We start from the raw sequence: 10,810 nt of genomic DNA, 5'->3' as shown, positions 1-10,810 counted from the left end.
ATTAACACCGATAAACACAACCAGGCAGAAAGCCACTGGGTTGCCGTTTACCTCGGTTCAAATCGACGAGGAATCTATTTCGACAGCTTCGGAGTGCCGCCCTTCGACGCAAGAATCATTCAGCGCCTTGAGCGAAATTGCCATGTACATGAATGGAACCAGAAAAAACTCCAAGGTATATCGTTTGATGTTTGCGGCCAGTACTGCATTACTGTGCTTCACTGGCTGTTCAATGATCGGTCTTTACGCTCCTTTCATAAACTATTTACTTCAGACACACAACGTAACGATTGGATTATTATGAAAATGTTAAAAAAAATTACTCAAAAAAGGAATTGTAATCATAGAAATTTGAATAAAATTTTTCATGGCTTATCTGGTAAAGGTCTTTAACGTTGTAATCACCGTTCTAGTAAAAAAAATTTATGTACCTCATCAATTGATTAATAATAATAATAATAATCATCATCATTAACTTCAACAATGAAGAAAATTATGTATCCTAGATAATAAGAATAATTTCTGAATAAATAATTTATGGAATCCTATAAATTGCGCGTTATATACTTATTTCATTTTACCACCACCCATTTTTCTCCCACCACACATACTTTTTACCCGCCACGCACTTTCCACCTAACACCCACTTCCTGTGACCCTTGGGCACATACTTTGAGACCCTGCACCCCAAGGGGCCACCCAGCGCGCCGACGTTCTCTTCAAAAGACATGCCGCCAAGGGGGGAAGATGGGACGTGGACGTGCACTTGCTGGAAAAAGGGGGAGGCAGCGTGGAAAATTCCCTAATCTCGATCAATTACTACTCATATTTACTAGAGGTATACTCAACCGTCTAGAAAAGTAAATTTTCCAGGCAAGTATCACAAAATCGTTGTCTTATCCTTCAGTATCATTGAAATATTTCTTTTTAAAATGATATTAAGGCAAAATATTGAATAGTACTTCTGTACGCGAAGACATTAAAAACAAAAGGTTCAATTAATGTGATATGAAGGACGTTCTGGACCGTTGAAATTTCTTCAAAATTTTGGGCCATATTCCGGTCAGCTGCAGTCATTACTGAAGGATATTTAAAAATGAAATAATACACTACTCTGGAAAAAATTGCATGATGTTTCGAGCGCACAAGCGCTCCTCTTCAGGTGTTGGCTTTTATATCAACTAATTTGTTCATTGTAGACATATAGAAAAATACAAAAACGATGTCATGTGATCTTTGTTTATTTCCAAAAGCCCACATATACTGAAAACGAAATGCTAATGGCGTCAAATGTCTTACCGATGAAAATCAAACTATTATTTTTTTTAACTAAGTAGTTGATGTTGAAGAAACTACCTGAAGAGAAGCGGCTTATGCGCTTGAAACGTCATACAATTTGTTCAAAGTTAGAATCTTTGTTCATTTTTAAATATTCTTCACTGATGACTGAAGCTAATCGGAACATGGCCCAGAATTTTTTAACAAATAAAGATTAGAACTTATTTCATAAAATCCCTCATTTTCCATATTAACTTCAAATGGAAAAAAATTAAGAAAGAAAAAAAGTTGATAAATTGCCCATTTCTATGTTGCTGATGTCACTATTAACATGATCTTCGATTAATTGGCAATGGAATAAATTAACACTGAAAAAATGACCAATTCTCCAATAAATGGAAACGCATCGAGGATTCATCTATCCATGATTGTCCGAATTAATTAATATCGTACCATTCACAGAGACATAGATGATTTTGCTGAGTCCTGCTCCAATCCCATTATTGGCTCTGCAGAGATAATGTCCCTCGTCCTGTGGTGCCGCTGATGCTATCCACAGGGAGCCATTTGGTAGAATCGTGATCCTACTGCCCAAACTCTCATCCAACTGTTGATAATCATTGGATGTTCTACCTGTACCCCTCAGCCATGTTATTCTTGGTGGTGGAAAGCCTTTAGCACCACAATGGCCATTAAGTGGGCTGCCAAGGAGACTTGCGATGTCCTGTGGTTCGAACGTCCATTGTGGCGGAACTTTTACCAAAAGTTCCGCAGTATGATTGACTTTAGCTGCACTATTGGTGGCTGCACACGTATATTTACCACTGTGACGGGAGGAGAGCTCTTTGAACACCAGTAGACTAAAAAATTCAGCCCCACGCTCTTCTATCTGCATTGAAAAATACGAAACTATTAAAGGAGAAAATTATGCGTGTTCATTCATTATGATTTTTCATGCGATGAATGAGAATGTTTGTAAATTTTTTTTCTACTCCAAAACGTTACAATACACGTTTTGGTATATCCCAATACAATTAGAGCCTATCGATTTCCGGAAAAAAATTCTAAATAACTTGATTTATTTCATTCTCATAACTTATTGAGTTTTTCTACTCTCGTGTCAGGCAGGCAACAATGATTGTTCGAATCAAATACGAGATTATTTGTTAATTAATTTTTTGGATCAAATAAAAAATGCATTAACGAATTTCCCATTTTGTAGAATTGAACATGGTACAAACTATGTAGCACAAAATTTGACACAAAATTCAGGGTATGAGGAAGTTATGTATCTGTCACGGATTAGTTTTTCGAGAACTTCGTAAGAACCGTTTTCTCCTAAAATGGAAAAATTGAGAACGTAGAGGGGGGGGGGTCCATAACCCCCGTTTGGCCTATGCCTCGCGTATTAGAATCCTGCATTTGATTATTTATTAACTCCTAAACTATGCAGTATAGCGATCTAGCATTTTTTGATTCCGAATGGAAGCTTTCTAATCGTCCGATTTTTACATTTACTAATTTTCATTGGAAATGATGTAGAATGGTCTGAAAGGTAAAAATACGAAGTTTGGCGACCATGGCTGTATGTGAATATGTCCACCGCCATCTTCGCGATGGTCAATTTTTAGAAAATTGAGTAATTGAGTGGCTAAAATAATTTTTTAAAAATTGAAATTTTGTCAGATTATAGGTCTTAATGACTAACTCTGTCCACAATTTTAGCCCGATCGGTCAAGTAGTTTTTGAGATGAAGCGATTCCATTTTAAATCGTTTTTCACGAATATTTTTAAAATCATTGGACTGACTGAGATTTTTTTTTCAAAATATTCGTCTCGATATCCTCTACCTAGATCAACGAAAATATATATACTCGTCCATACAAAGTTTTTCAGATATGTCCCGTTTTCTGTTTTTTCATTAAAATCATTGTACGCGCGCTAACGTGTGCAAAAATTGAGATATCAATTTAAAATCTGGTCAGAATCTTCCCGTTGTGATAACAAAGGTTCGTACCGAAGATGGGCTCAATCGCACTAGTAGTTTCGGAGATATTCACCTTTTTCTGAAAATCTATCATGTTGAATATCTTTAAAACTTCGCAACCGATTCCCCTTTTTATTCAAAACCTTTGTCTTGATGTCCTCTACCTAGATCAATTAAAACATATATACCTGTTCATACAAAATATTCGAGATATTCCCCTTTTTTTGTCTTTTCATTAAAATCCTTGTACGCACTGCTAACGTGTGCAAAAATCGAGATATCAACTTGAAATTCGGACAGAATCTTTCTCTCGTGATAACAAAGGTTCGTATTGCAGACGGACACAATTGCAGCAGTAGTTTCGGTGATACTTAACTTAGCCCCGTATAATGTCTCGTATAAATCTCATTGCACAATTGTTATACTTAGTAATCCCCGACGTAGTACATGAAAGTATTTTAACATTATATTACTTCGTAAACAACCTTTTTCGCGAACGCGGACCGCCTTCAGCAGAAATACTTTACAGATTATAATCGTTGCTTATTATGATTATTATCTATTTCTTTTATCGTTCTATAAAGCTCTCAAGTTCCTTAAGCGTCCATGTACTGGTGGTGTTACCCTAGCTCTCATGATATTAAAGATTTGTATTATGGATGGGCGCAATCAGTCGAGATATTTAACCTTTTGTATCAATCTATTTTATCAAAAGGTTAAATATCTCCTTCTAGATATCCTGTGGAATGTGATTGCGTGGGTATGCCTGTCACAGGCACGAGGAACGGATCCATTCGGAAGCTTACAATGGGTAGAAATGAAAAGAAGAAAAAGACTAATAACGCCAAAAGAAACGGTCGCATGCCTTCTGTCGAATAGGCTCGAACCCCTGAGTAGTTATATAATGCCGATCCTGGCGCAACGTTTTTGGCGTCGACCTGGTCGTTGGGGCCCAGTAGGGGGGTCAGATGAAAGTGGGTGGGTGAGTGGTTGATTAATTCGCGGGGTCGCGGTTTAATTCGCGGGTTGATTCGTGGGACCGTGGTTCAATTCGCGGTTTAATTGGCGGTTTTTTCCCCTCGAAGTGATGAAAGGGTTAATTGATTCGCGGGGTCGCGGTTCAATTCGCGGTTTGATTAACTAATTCGTGGTTTTTCCCTCGGAGTGATTAAAGTGTTAATTAATTTGCGCAGTCGCGTTTTAATTCGCGGTTTGATTACTTAATTCGCGATTTTTTTTCTCGAAGTGATGAGAGGGTTAATTAATTCGCGGGGTCGCGTTATAATTCGCGGTTTAATTCGCGGCTTGATTAATTATTTCGCGGTTTTTCCCTCGAAGAGATGAAAGGGTTAATTAATTCGCGGGGTCGTGGTTTAATTCGCGGTTTAATTCGGGGTTTGATTAATTAATTCGCGTTTTTTTTCCTCGAAGTGATGAATGTGTTAATTAATTCGCGCGGTCGCGGTTAAATTCGCGGTTTGATTCGCGGTTTGCTTAATTAATTCACAATTTTTTCCCTCGAAGTGATGAAAGGGTTATTTAATTCGCTGGTTAATCAATTTAATTCGCGGTTTTACGTTACAAAGGACCTTTTCTGTGACCTAGTCAATCCACCCCGCGAGGGGGTGAGTGAAGGGGTTAATTAATTCGCAGCTCGCGGTTTGATTCGCAGATTAATTCCGCAAATCACGGCTAAATTTGAGGATCGATTAATTAATTAATCAATTAGTATACCCGAACTTCTCAGTACACTGCCGCGAGGGGTGAAAGGATTAACTAATTCGCTGCTGTAGAAATCATAGAAGGGGCTCCTCTTCTTCTTCAAACATTGACACCTGGCTCCACTTGACATGTCTGAACTTGAGTTTTCCGGTACTTTCTCGTTTGCCACCCCCCTTCGTGTAAAATTGTCGTTGATAACGATATCAATTCATTTTCCTAACATGTCTGAACTTGAGTTTTCCCGTACTTTCCTGTTTGCCGCTCCCATTCGTGGGAAATCATTGTTAATAATGATATCAATATATAAATATTTATTTCAAAAAACAATTTCCTGACACGTCTGAACTTGAGTTTTCCCGTACTTTCCTGTTTGCCGCTCCCATTCGTGGGAAATCATTGTTAATAATGATATCAATATATAAATATTTATTTCAAAAAACAATTTCCTGACACGTCTGAACTTGAGTTTTCCCGTACTTTCCTGTTTGCCGCTCCCATTCGTGGGAAATCATTGTTAATAATGATATCAATATATAAATATTTATTTCAAAAAACAATTTCCTGACACGTCTGAACTTGAGTTTTCCCGTACTTTCCTGTTTGCCGCTCCCATTCGTGGGAAATCATTGTTAATAATGATATCAATATATAAATATTTATTTCAAAAAACAATTTCCTGACACGTCTGAACTTGAGTTTTCCCGTACTTTCCTGTTTGCCGCTCCCATTCGTGGGAAATCATTGTTAATAATGATATCAATATATAAATATTTATTTCAAAAAACAATTTCCTGACACGTCTGAACTTGAGTTTTCCCGTACTTTCCTGTTTGCCGCTCCCATTCGTGGGAAATCATTGTTAATAATGATATCAATATATAAATATTTATTTCAAAAAACAATTTCCTGACACGTCTGAACTTGAGTTTTCCCGTACTTTCCTGTTTGCCGCTCCCATTCGTGTGAAATTGTTGTTGATAACGATATCAATATGTGAATGTTTATTTTGAAAAGAAGAGTTAAGAAGGGGAGGGAAGATGTATATCTGCAAAGGCAGAGGATTAGTCATTCAAAAACTTAGGACCCCCACCAATTTGGCATAGTTCTCGACAAATTTTACACGTTGTAGTAGGAGGAGTTTCTGAAAAATCTCCATCTGCTGCAAACTGATAAGAATGGAACCGCATTGGATGATGTCCGAGCGCAATCTTTTGTTTACATAGACTTTTTCGGTTTACCTGGGAACGCATGTTGAACTCACAACCCTAAAAACATGATGTTCGACAAACTGGAGCAGAGTTTTCGGAACCTTTGATGCCTTTGATGTCCTATCGCACCGCAAAGATTAAATGTTATCCAGGACATTTTTCATCTTTTTTTTCCCACGAACAAAACATGTTGCTATTTTGTTAATAATTTTCCATGAGTCACATGATTCTTTTTCAACCAATCACGTAAGATTTTACAGAGTGTACAAGCGTAGGCACACTCACATATATATCTATATAAACAAATTTCACCTTGATTTTCCACTAGCTCTTTAGTGTCTTTATCATGAACAACATGGATCCTGACGCGTGGAAAAGATGATTGAGGTGATTGGAAGATGCATATGAAATAGTGACAACGAATAGGAGACCCAGGGAAATTCAACAACGGCATAAACACATCAGAGGACATTCGAATGAAATTAATGCATTATTGTAGAGGAGTGCGAGTCATAGTGAGAAAAGACGTTTAACTCACATGTTAGGATGACTGAAAGCGTTCTATGCAAGGTTCAGACACTTGGAAGTAATCGGAGGAGACTTAAGGGGTAATTTAACTAATAGAGTCCGATGGAAGGACTTACAAAGTGTTTTTGAGGGTCGTATGAGAACCGGTGTGATCATTAACGTGAAAAATCTAGACATACCCAAATTTTTAGATGATGCTAGACGAATGCTCTGTGTCCGTTTGAAAAATGCATTGAAACAAGAAGGAAGTTTGAAAGTGAATGTAGTATTAGCATGTAAATATGAAATTAATCAAGATGAACATCTTATTGAAGAAGAGAAATATTTCAATACAAAAAATGAAATGATTCTTGATTCAACTGATATTAGGCGGTGGTTTGATGAACACATAAGAGAAAAACTTCTAGTGAAAGCGGATTAGTTCCAGGAAAGAGACTCTGGCTGGAGATTAGTTGACGTAATTAATTTAGAAGTGAACATAAATAAATATAATCCATTGCGCGGAGGATCCAGCTTCGTTGAACTACCTGAATGGATTAAAAAGCAACATGCTGTCGTGAACGTTCAAAATAAAGACGATGCCTACTGCTTTGTATGGTCCATTATGGCCGCTCGCTGTAACGTTCGACATAAGCAACGAACAAACTCATATCCCTCTTTCAGCACTGTCATGAAAAGCTTTGGTAACTTCAATTACCCCATGGCATTGAAAGACATTCCAAAGTTTGAGAAAATGAATGAATTGTCGATTAATATATATGGAATTGATAGTGGTGAAGAATCAGAAAAAAAATGGATTGTGCCACTTTACTTGAGCAGAAATCCTCCAACTGCACTGCATGAGGAAGGAAAAACTATTCACCTTCTCATGATTGAAAGAGAAGACATGCTCGATGGTGCACAGGAAAGAATTCATCACTATACATGGATCTCGAATTTCTCTCGTTTAATTGGTACACAAATTTCAAAAGTTGAACATAAAACACTCATATGTGACAGGTGTTTGTGTCACTTTTTCAAGAAAGAGGCCTACACTAATCGTAGGCTCGATTGTGTGTCAATCAACAAGTGTCGAATGATTTTTCCCCATAGTGCTGAAAAAATTTTGAAATTTTAAAATTTCATAAATCAACTGACTGTTCCTTATGTTATGTATGCTGATACTGAGTCTCTATTGAGAAAAGTGCACAATAACAATGATCAAAACACTAAAATGCACCAAAATCATGTGCCGTTCAGTGTTGCATTTTATGTAAAATGTAGTTATGATGACTCAAAATCGGAACTTTTTATTTATCGTGGGAAAGACTGCATACAGTGGTTCATTGAGCAGTTACGTCTTTTAGCGATAAGAGTCGATTCTGATTTACAGCAAAATGAGCCGATGAACTTGAGTTTGAAATGGAGCGAGCATTTAGAATAGAATAGAATAGAATAGAATATGCGCGGCTGGTCACTTAAAGCGCCCAGAGTCACCTAAATCATACGATCTTTTGTAACATTCGCCTTAGTTTCGGTTAGTCACACAGCCCCAGCCCTGTGTTTCTCACTAGGCTAATAAGGCTGGTGACAGCCGCTTGTTGTGAGTCCTCTGGTTCCAGGAAAGCCTGGCTGCAGATTTTATAGCGACGGAGTGCTAATAATAGGGGGCATTCACATAAAATGTGGATGACGCCCTCCTTATCGCCTCCGCACAGTCTGCAGTCTTCTTGTTCTGCAAGTTTCATCTTGAACAAATGAGCTCTGAGAGCTGTATGACCCGTGAGGAGCCCTACTGCTACCCTCAGATCCCCTCTGTGCAGCTCCAGAAGCTTTCTGATTCTAACTCTTAGTTGCCCCCTCATAAGCAGTTTCGCTTGTCTGCAGGTCGCAACTTTCTCCCAACGCCTGACATGATCTTGCTGGAAATGATCTTTAATAAGAGTTTTTCCCACTGTGAAGGGCATGCCAAGCAGGCTGTGTGAGGGCACCCTTTCTGCACCCTCCTCGGCCAGCTTATCTGCCTCTTCATTACCCAGAATCCCATGGTGGCCTGGTACCCAGGTTACGGTGACCTGGTCGTTTTTACCCAGTGTGTCCAATTCCTGCATGCATTCCCACACCACCGGTGACTCTATAGTGGGTTTATCCAGGGCGTGAATCGCCGCCTGGCTGTCACTGCAGATGAATATTTTCATCTTTTTTGTGTCTCTCGCATTCAGATACTCTGCACACTTAAGTATGCCCAGCATTTCTGCTTGAAAGACGGTTGAATGGTGGCCCAGTGGAAAACTCTCTCCGAAGCCATCTTTCAGACGGTAGATGCCTGCCCCAAAACTTTCATTGAAGCCAGAGCCGTCCGTAAACCAGTAGTCCTCTCTTGGTCCTGGTTTACGTTTCGAGTCTAGCCACTCCTGTCTGGGTGGTATACTCGTTCTGAAAGTTTTCCTGATCTGATAGTTCCTAGGAATTCTATTCGTCTTACCTGTGGAGGGTCGATCATTGATTAGGCTAAGCCTTGTATGGCCTTGGCCCGTCATCTTCCATTCTTGTTGACACCTTAGTCTATATGCAGTTGTGGTAGCACAACTCACGACCCTAAGGTCGAGGGGTGGGATACTGAGTGCTATTTCTAGCGCCTCAGTAGGTGTCGATTTCATGGCTCGTGTTGCAGCCCTCAGGAAGGTTCCCTGTAGGTTTTTCAACAGGTTCCTTGTTTCCGTCTTACTCACCCTCGGCCACCAGACGACCGCAGCGTATAACAGTCTCGGAAGTAGAACAATTTGGTAGAGCCAGAGCATCATTTTAGGATTGAGTCCCCATGTCCTGCCCACAGCTCTCCTGCATGCCCACATAGAGGCAAACACTTTATTNGTTCTCTGTAAGCTTTTCAACAGGTTCCTTGTTTCCGTCTTACTCACCCTCGGCCACCAGACGACCGCAGCGTATAACAGTCTCGGAAGTAGAACTATTTGGTAGAGCCAGAGCATCATTTTAGGATTGAGTCCCCATGTCCTGCCCACAGCTCTCCTGCATGCCCACATAGAGGCAAACACTTTATTTCTCTGTGTTCAGGTATGTTCTTTCCAGCTGAGTTCATTATCCAGGAGGACACCCAGATATTTCACTCTGCTAGTGTAGTTTATCTCCGAGCCATTTAACTTCAGAGATTGAATCTTTTCCAGTTTATAATTTCTGGTGAAAACCAGGACGTTATCTTGGCTGGATTTACCGATAGGCCAGTTTCCCTGCACCAGTCCTCTGTTGATCTTCCCTCCCTGTATGCATATTGACAGGGGGAGAGGGGTCTGTCAGCCAAGGGCCCGGCCTTGATGTGTCTATCCACCAGCCTCTCCAGGGTCTTCAGGATGAAGGATGTGAGGCTTATAGGACGGAAGTCTTTTGGTTTTAGATAACCGGTTTTTCCCGGCTTGGGAATGAATACTATCCTAGTCTCATTCCACACACTAGGGACATGTTTCAGGGCTATACTAGCTCTGAGTATNCAGGGGTCCCGTGATAGTTTCTATCCTTTCCTGTCATAGGGCTGGGTAGATCCCGTCTGGTCCCGGCGCCTTGGAGGGTTCAAAGGTTTTGATGGCCCACTTGACCCCCCAGGGCTGCACTACTTTATTTGCCAATGCCCAATCATGGGTTTCGTAGACATCCCTCTGATTTTGCATTGTTTCTTTGTCCCTCTACTGGGCCTGTATGAAGCATGGAAAGTGAGTGTTCATTAGGAGTTTCAGAGTCTCTCCCATGGTTTCCGTGTGGCTGCCATCTGGTGCCTGTAGGCTCCCTAGATATGGAGTCTTGTTTGTTCCAAGGATTTTTGCCAGCCTAGAGGTCTCCGATTGACTCTCCACATTGCTTGTGAAAGCCCTCCAGCAGTCCTCTTTGGCTGCCTTTATTGCCTTGTTGTAATCTGCGAGCAAGTCTCTGTAAGTTTTCCATGCGTCTTCCATACAGGAGCCCTCTCTCATGTTCTTAGCTTTGTTAAAAGCTTTTCTAGACTTACCCCTCAGCCCACCGAGTTTCTCTGACCACCAAGGAGTCTCGGTGGGCTGCCCTTTCGGGATTAGCCTGCAGTTTGTCTCGAAGGAGTCCA

The sequence above is a fragment of the Diachasma alloeum genome, unplaced genomic scaffold (assembly GCF_001412515.2).
Source record: "Diachasma alloeum isolate Michigan unplaced genomic scaffold, Dall2.0 Dall_scaffold_00913, whole genome shotgun sequence".
Taxonomy (NCBI): domain Eukaryota; kingdom Metazoa; phylum Arthropoda; class Insecta; order Hymenoptera; family Braconidae; genus Diachasma; species Diachasma alloeum.
Note: the sequence above shows the minus strand (reverse complement) of the source record.